This window comes from Alosa sapidissima, chromosome 7, assembly GCF_018492685.1.
Source record: "Alosa sapidissima isolate fAloSap1 chromosome 7, fAloSap1.pri, whole genome shotgun sequence".
Lineage (NCBI taxonomy): Eukaryota > Metazoa > Chordata > Actinopteri > Clupeiformes > Clupeidae > Alosa > Alosa sapidissima.
In genome coordinates this window covers 22,649,804-22,658,396 of record NC_055963.1, presented here as the reverse complement: position 1 = coordinate 22,658,396, position 8,593 = coordinate 22,649,804, and the positions used below count along the sequence as shown (strand labels likewise).

At 45.2% G+C, this 8,593-nt stretch overlaps 1 long non-coding RNA gene across 1 annotated transcript in view; it reads left to right on the top strand.

Moving 5' to 3' along the window:
* LOC121713687 overlaps nucleotides 1-2,912 on the top strand; it is a 72,684-nt gene extending 69,772 nt beyond the window's left edge. Inside the window, exon 5 of the long non-coding RNA XR_006032915.1 lies at nucleotides 2,547-2,912. This is a non-coding gene — a long non-coding RNA (uncharacterized LOC121713687). The remainder of the gene's footprint in view (nucleotides 1-2,546) is intronic.
* Nucleotides 2,913-8,593: the final 5,681 nt, after the last annotated feature.

Genomic DNA, 8,593 nt, shown 5'->3' with positions numbered 1-8,593 from the left:
TCGCTCCACGTCACCGCGGCCAGGTTCTGGACAGACAGGAAATAGGAATACTGGGCTGGACATCAAAAGGGACAGCCTTCACATCGCAGTCCCGGACACCCACCTCTGACACGCAAACCACACTTTTTTTTATTGTGTGTGTACGTGAGTGTGTGTACATCTGTGTGTTAAGGATGTGTGATCAAGTTCTCTCATTCTCAAATTCCTTGCTTACATGGTTTCATGAATGTTTACTAGAACAGAAAATATGTACATAAGCACAGTCTATCCCATGGATTTCAGATCTCCAAATCTTCAAATGTGTGATATATTATGAATATTTGTTGTTTTTCAATTGTAATCTGATTTTTTGGTCTTTGATTACACAGAATTACACCACTGTCACCCTAATCAAACTGCAGCTTAGGGGAAGTAAATGTTTGGGTCTGTAGGAAGCAGGGGGGGGTGGGGGGGGGTGCTCCAGACTGCAGCGCACAAGATGGGCTCCTCTTGTAATGTACAAATATTTCGTCTGAGCAACAGCACTGGAGGCAGTGGCGTGATGAATGTCCGCTGTCCTGCACGCAGTCCTGGGAAATCAGAACTGGTGTGTGCACCGAGAGCCGAGAGCACACACACACACACACACTGCAGGCCTGCAGTATTAGTTTCAGCCAGCCATTGGATGGAAGGTGCATTTTCCATTCTTTCGCTTTGTCAACTTATCGTTTGGGAAAAGGAGAGAGAGGGAAGGAGAGAGAGAGAGAGAGAGAAAAGAGAGAGCAGGGAAACTGCAGAGGGGAGTAAAGCAGGAATCAAGAGAATTTAGTTTGGCTCATGTCTGTAGATCTGAGGGCCTATAAAATCATATCATGCACAGGAATCATAAACTTTAAGTCCTCATATTCTGTAATTATTTCATTTTGTAACGAGGTCTCTTAATTGCTGTTGATGCTAAACTGTGGCAGACGGGGGCCTTGGGCCCTGTCTCCTGCAGCGCTGTGAGGCTCGATCCCCCTCCGCCCTCTCCCGTCCGAACTGCTCCTACTGCGTTGTTGGATCACCGCATTTCAACAGACAAGCGCTCTTTTGCACATCTACGAAGCACATTTGAGCATTACGGTCACATTTAGCCCACACCAGAGCGCATTCATCACACCGTACATGACTTGTTATGACTGGTCTGACGTGTAAATGTCAAAATTCTCATACGCCTTTGATTTATAGGTCCACATAAATAGGAGCCTTTAGGCATGAGCGCACAGGATTCTGGGGAAATTTTATGGCCTATTGTAAAAAGACAATACAGCCATGCGTTTTGACACAGGCGTGTCAGCCATTTTACACAGCCATCAGCGGACATGATGGGAAAGACATGAGGAGTCCAAATAAAGTTCCATCCTGATGTGGTCCAAATGGAAAGTAGAGGACGAGCACACCACACCACATCACAGATACTCTCTGTGCCGGTATGGAGGCATACACCAAACTGAATGGTACCAAATCTTATTGTATGGCAGTAACCTTGATGATGATGATGATGATGACGACAAGGGGAAAAAATAATGGAAGAAAAAAATAGAAGAAGGAATCGAGGATACCCGCTCTACAGCTCCGCGTCCCTGAGCACGAAAAACAACTTTAATCACAGATTAGCTCTTTTCTCCCCTCTTTTCTCAAATGTTTCTTTTCCTCCCTCTATCCCCTCCTCTGATTTTATTGCTGCTTTTCTGGCACCCTCCCAAGCCAACCCACACAGCCACATGCAAACATCCATGCCAGCCTCTTCAAACACACACTCGCTCAACACATCAACTGTGAGCAATTACAGCTCTCCTCATGTCTAAATGATGCCTCATTGGCTGTGACACAGAGGTGGCTCTAATGTCTTCTCACTGGCTATGCATGTAATGGATATAATTGTGTATCATATAGGCCTATACATACAGCATGCACATTTACGTTAATATGTACAAATACGTTGCTATTTAAGCATCCTTATATGTATTTAAATATCCTTATATGTATTTAAGTATGTTTATGTTGGTGTAGTATGTATCAGTGGCAGAAAATTAAATTATATTCTAAAATTTTCAAGGCAGGTTTTAGGAGTATTTCTGTGTTTTTTTTGGCTTTCATTTTTCACTCATCCCAAAGGGTTAATGTTTGGGTTCCATGAAACACCCTGAGACAATGTGAATTGTTAAGACTGCTCTCAAAGTTAATAAATATTGAAGTAAATGTTTCATAATTGTTATATGGAGACATTGACAGTGCACAGCATGCAGGAACATCACCCACCCCTCTCAAATGATTTTAAATAAGATCACTGAAATAGTAACCAATTGCTAATGATTAGGATTGTTACATGTAAAAAGATGAATAATGTAGACCAAAACATTTCCTCACATCAGGCAATTGTCTATAATTCTAGAGAGGGTATAAGGAAATGTCACAAATATAAAATTACTGTACCTTGGCACATAGTGTGTGTGGATGGAGAGCGGAGTGCAGTGTGCATGTATACTAATAAGTTATGTGTGTGTTTGTGTGTGTGTGTTAAGCAGTGGAGTGTGGAAAGAGTGCTGTTTCTGCTCCCAATGGGCTGAGGGACTGAAAGCAAGAGAAGAGAAGAGAAGAGAAGAGAAGAGAAGAGAAGAGAAGAGAAGAGAAGAGAAGAGAAGAGAAGAGAAGAGAAGAGAAGAGAAGAGAAGAGAAGAGAAGAGAAGAGAGCAGAGGAGAAAAGAGTTGTACTTCTGGTGATCAGCCATAGAGGGGAGCTACTGCAGCAGGAAGTGTCGTATCGTAGCTCTGCTGAAGTAAGACCCACACACACGGACAGAAACACACTCAGATATACATACACGAGGGCACATAAAAAAATGAACACCATGGACACTGGCTCATGTGTCCACTCACTTATTCTTGTATAATTAAACTCCATTCTGGTGGACTCACTTGACTCTGTTACCTCTTCACAATGATAACATGGCATGTCCATACCTGTTTTATATCATGCACACCTGACTAGGAAGAATACAAACAGATTTCAGGTAATCAGGTGGTGTTTGAGGGTTTAATGTTCACAGTTTATTACATATTAACATGTTTCTTGTGCATTCTTGGTTATGTAGTATTAAGTTAAAGCACTTATTCCTATCAGGGCATAGAATCCTTTTTTGTCTGTTATAGTGAAATCACATCATAACCTACTTTTTATGTACAGTATATAAAAAGGTTTTATACTGTACGTGACAATGCAATTTTTTTATTTGGTAATTGTTTATGATCTGCAGGTGAGAGGTGAGATACATAAACATGTATGCCGCTACTGTTGAGGAGAAAGAAGTGGTCAGTCAGTGACCCAAACACTCCCAGGTAACTCCACGTCCGCTCCCGCTCTCGCGCTCATTCTGTTCCAAACAGTAGATTAAACATCAAGAAATAGTCATCAATGAACAGTCTGTGTCTCTGCTGTGCAGTTGTTATTCTCAAACATGATTGATTTCTCTCATCTCCTGCCTAGTTGGCTGGACATTTAGTTCCACTCTGATCTTAACAGATTTATACACTGTTTTTTAAAATATTTAAAAGATTCTGTGCCAAAAATCCATTTAGATAGTTTTGTAAATATGTTTCTAATTTGTTTAGCCCTTGATAATAGCTTAGGTCAATTGGCGTTCTGTCTCTAAAGCTTCTCCTGAACAGCTTTCAGTAAAGTTCAAGTGTAGAGGTGACAGGTGCACGGGTCTGTGCTTTTCCATGGGCTTGTTTTTAAAGAAAAGACTAGGGGCAGAAATCACCTAAATAGAGACTAGACACAGTGTCAGAGGGGCCAAGAGGTCTCAATAGAGAAAGCCTGAGAGGGTGACACAGAGAGAGGGGGGGGGGGGGGGCATTAAGAAAAAAACACACAGAATAAGAGGAAGCAGAAAGAGAAGAAAATGGGGGAAGAAAAGAAAAAGAGGAAAAATCCCCTTTGCAGCCGCACAATGGCGGAGCGGGGGTTAAGTGCTTGGATTTCAGCCGCTGGGATTTGGGGGTTCACATGTAAGCCGCCCCTGGAGCGGGGGCCCCGACGGTCATCGGCCATAATCAGAACGATGATATACGGGCCCATTAAAGGAGAGGAGCGCTGACATGGCAAACAATGGCCCCTCACAGCGCGGCCAGGAAGCATGCCCATCCAGGTGCAATCCCAGCCACACATAACGAGAGCAAATTCTTGTGCTCTCCCCTCCGCCTCCATTATTCCAGGCCCAGGAGCCCTCCGAGAGAGGAGGGACTCGGGCTGGGGTGTGTGTGTGTGTGTGTGTGTGTGTGGGGGGGGGGGGGGGGGGGGGAGCATTGGGTGTGGGGGCCAAAGTTGGTGGGTGAGGGGGGTGAGATCAGGTACGTTGAAAAGACAGGACATTTGAGGAGGCTTTACGAATCGCTCGGTTGAAACAATGGTCATAATAAAAGTGTCTTCTTACTCCACCCCCCATACCTGCCTACCGCAGCGCTCCACCACTCTCTCTCTTTCTCTCTCTCTCTCTATACAAGTCTCTCTTTCTCCCAATTTCTCTCACACTCATACACACTATACCAAACACACACACACACACACACACACACACAATTGGAGATGAGATGGTATCTGTCAGGAGATCCTCTAGAACTCCTCAGGGAGGTGCATCCATCCAGCACCAGGGAGGAGGAGGGGAGGTGTGATGCTGATCTGTCTGTCATCGGGCGCTTAAGGCTGGGCAAGGCACAGTGCTCAGGTCCCCCCGCTCTGGAGGAGCCACTGGGACACTGGTCCCCCTGTATCCGAGCAGTGAAACGTGTTTTTGGGGCAGCCATACCTGCCATTGGGATTACACACACACACACACACACACACACACACACACACACACACACACACACACACACACACACACACACACATATATACACACACACACACACACATACATATACGCACATGCACACACGCACACACACACACACTTACATATATCCATACACACATATGTAGGCCGTACTTATACATATTCATAATTTATACAAACTATAACCACATTTATATAGTCAAACACGCGCACACACACACACACACACACACACACTCTCACACACAGGCCAGCATCAGTATCTCTCCTTACCTAGGCCAGACGGGGGAGGAAGTGGCGGGTGGGGGAGTCGGGATAGTGGAGGGAGATTTGAAAGGCTTCAGTGCACAAATCCTCCAGGTTGTACACATTAGGGCAAAGTGGTCATCGTGTGTGGTCCCTCTCGCTGTAAGGTGACTTCTGGACACATCCCTGGGTCCCGCTCCCGCTCACAGCACATCAAAGACACACAGGAAATATAGGCAGCACACACTTGAGCTGCTCTTTGCTAATAAAGAATGTGTAGCTGGCATGAGGATACAGATGGAGGTGCTGATGGAGGGAGTGGATGGGTGTGTATCTGCCAGTGTGTGTGTTCTCTCTCTCTCAGTGTACCCCCTGGGCGTGTGTGTGTTGATGAGAGTATGTCTGCCTGGGCAGCTATTTGAGCATGTGTGTGGGTTTATGTATATAATATACATGTGTGTGTTTGTGTTAATGAGAACATGGCTGCCTGTGCAGTAATATTATTGTATGTGTGTTTATGTAAATATGTGCATGTGTGTCTGTGTGTGTTGTGTGTGTGTGTGTGGGGTGTGTGTGAGTGTGTGTGTTGTGTCCTTGGCGAAGGCCATGAGCAGGCACCTATATTTAAAAAACAAGAAAATGGTGTGATGAAAACGAGCGCTTGCACTGGGCCAGCCTCTGCTCCACTCTGCGCAATATCTGTTTGTTTGTACGAGGAGGTGTTGTTGCCTCAACTCCTAAACACGTTCCCTACACCACACACACACACACACACACACACACACACACACACACCATGGAGGCTGTGCCTGTGCCAGGGCCCAGGCTGGAAACTCACCTCTTAACTCCTGGAAATGCTGCTGGAAAAAAAGGTGGCAAGAATTTTAATTAATTGCTTTCTGCTCCTCTCTCTGCCTTGCGCTGCTTTGGTTTAAGTAAAGGCCTGACAGTTTGGCACGGTGTGTGTGTGTGTGTGTGTGTGTGTTTGTGTATGTGTGTGAGTGACTGAGTGAGTGTGTGTGTGTGTGTCTGTCCTCATGGGGGCAGGATGCATGGAAAACCCTTCGGAGCATGCCTCCTTATCCCAGCAAAATATACTGTCATTAAGCCTCTACTCGTCTGCATCCAGGAAAAGCTCTGAGTCAATAAATGGAGCCATTAACTGAGACGTTTAGGCTTTGTTTGCACGCCTCTCTCGTTTGCTTTCTCCTTTCTTTTTCATGGATTTGTTTTTCTTCTTCTTTGCATTTGATTTTTATTTCTTGAGAACATGGCTGCATTTTCCCTCCTCTGTCTGTGTGTGGCTGGGTGGATGTGCATGTGGGCATGTGTTTGAGTGTATGTATGTGTGTGTGGAGGGGTGTATTTGAGTGTGTTCGTATATGAGGGTATATATGAGTATATGTATATTGTATATAGTGTTTGAGTCTTGTTATGTATGTGGGTGTATGGGAGTGTATCTAGGTGTGTTTGAGTATATGTATATTGGTATATTTTGAGAGTGGGTGTGTCACTCGGTGTGTCAGGTGGTGTGCTTTGTCATGTTGGATGATTATAATAGCCGCACTGGGCTGTGTGTTAGCTTGTCATGACACCTAACGTGACGGTGAGTTCTTGTCTTATGCCATGGCGATGGCAGAAGCGGCGCTGCCTGAATGCAGAGTGACCGGAGTGTCGGGCAGGGCCGTTCCGTTTCACCGCGTCCAGAACCACTGCCTCTGAGCCAGAACAGAGAACTGGCGCTCTGCTTAAGATCAGCGCGTGACAGAAGGCAAAAACCGCAAGCTAATTAATTCATATTTTGCGTGCCTCCCCCTTTTTTCAGTTTTGATATAGCGATGAGGACTTGATGGAAGAAAGACCCCCGCCAACACCACCACCACCGACACGTATGTGTGCGCGTGCACACACTCACACACTCACACACACTCAGTTTGGCTTTTCAGTTTGTATATGTAACGAGCTGTATTCCAGCTCAGACATGGCTGGGCCTGTGAACACTCACATGAAGAGAGAAACAGCCTTCACCTCCTCTACACACACACACACACACACACACACACACACACACACACACACACACACGGTCTCTTTCTCTCCCTCTCTGTGAGGTCACTGTGGTATGACGTGAGGCCTTATTGGAGGTGAGGGGATTTTTTTTTCTTTTTCAGTTTGCTGTTTCTTTGCCCACCTACCCAAAGCTACCATTCACATGCCCAGGGGTGGTCTGCATGACGCGAGTCAGCAGTATAAACTCTCTCTCTCTCCCTCTCTCTCCCTCTCCCTCTCTCTCCCTCTCTCTCTCTCTCTCTCTCTCTACCTCTACCTCATTGGGATGGAACTGTTTGGGTCATAAGATCTATCCCTCTCAGATATGAATATCAAGAGTTTCCAGAAATACCCCCATCTGTATTAGACATTAGTTATTGATGCACCTTTAGATCCTGAGCATATTAATACGTCATATTAATAAGTAGTATGAATATGTAGACATTTAGCAAGTACCCCAAATCCATTTATATCAAGATTGTTTTCAATTATTGACACACATCTTTGTCAATGCGAGCCAGCTCTGTATTAAACCCATAACTTTGGCATTGCTATTATTCTACCTGTTGGGCAATAGCACTGCTGTAAGTCTGTGCCCAAGGTGATTGAGTTGATATAAGCTAAAGTGATTTGTGGTGTGTTGGGTGGTTGTGTTTGATGCAACCAAGTTTAATTGGGATTTATTGGAATCATTAGCAGAAAGCCACAACAGAAGACAAGTACCCAGCTATTTTGGTGTCCTGCTTTTCCTCGGCAGACTCCTAAGGAGCCATTAGGGAAAACAATGGAAGCTGCTGTCTAAGACATACATACACACACACACACACACACACACACACACACACACACACACACACACTCACTCATGGCACCGCAATTAAGAGATCACACGACTCAACGAAAGAACAAGCTTGCAGACAGACCTCCAGAGCAGATTAAAAAGAGGTGATGGGGGGGAAAAGAGGAAAGAAGAAAGAACAACAGAGAAAAAGAGGAAGGGCAATAGCAGATCTCTTTTTTTCCCAAACGCTGGCCTGAAGCGCCTTGTCTCTCCACTGGAGAACGGAGTTTATTATTCTCTTCATTGCTCCAACGCACAGGAGGCCCAAGTGGTAGCAATTTGAAGAGCTCGTCAATACCCCCCTTCCACACACACACACACACACACACACACACACTTCCACCAGTAACCCCAACCCCCCCACCCCAAACCTTAATATAGCTGCATCAAAGACCTGTGTGGGTGTTCCGCGCACTCATCTCCACATTACGGATGTGTGTGTGTGTGTGTGTGTGTATGTGTGTGTTTTTGATGGGATGGATGTGGTATCTGGTACCACTAATGGAGGATGCCATCCTGTGAATGAGTAGAACGACTCTGTGTTGGTGTATTGAGTTTGTGCAGATGTGTTGAGTTTGTACAGATGTGCCTACATAGATGT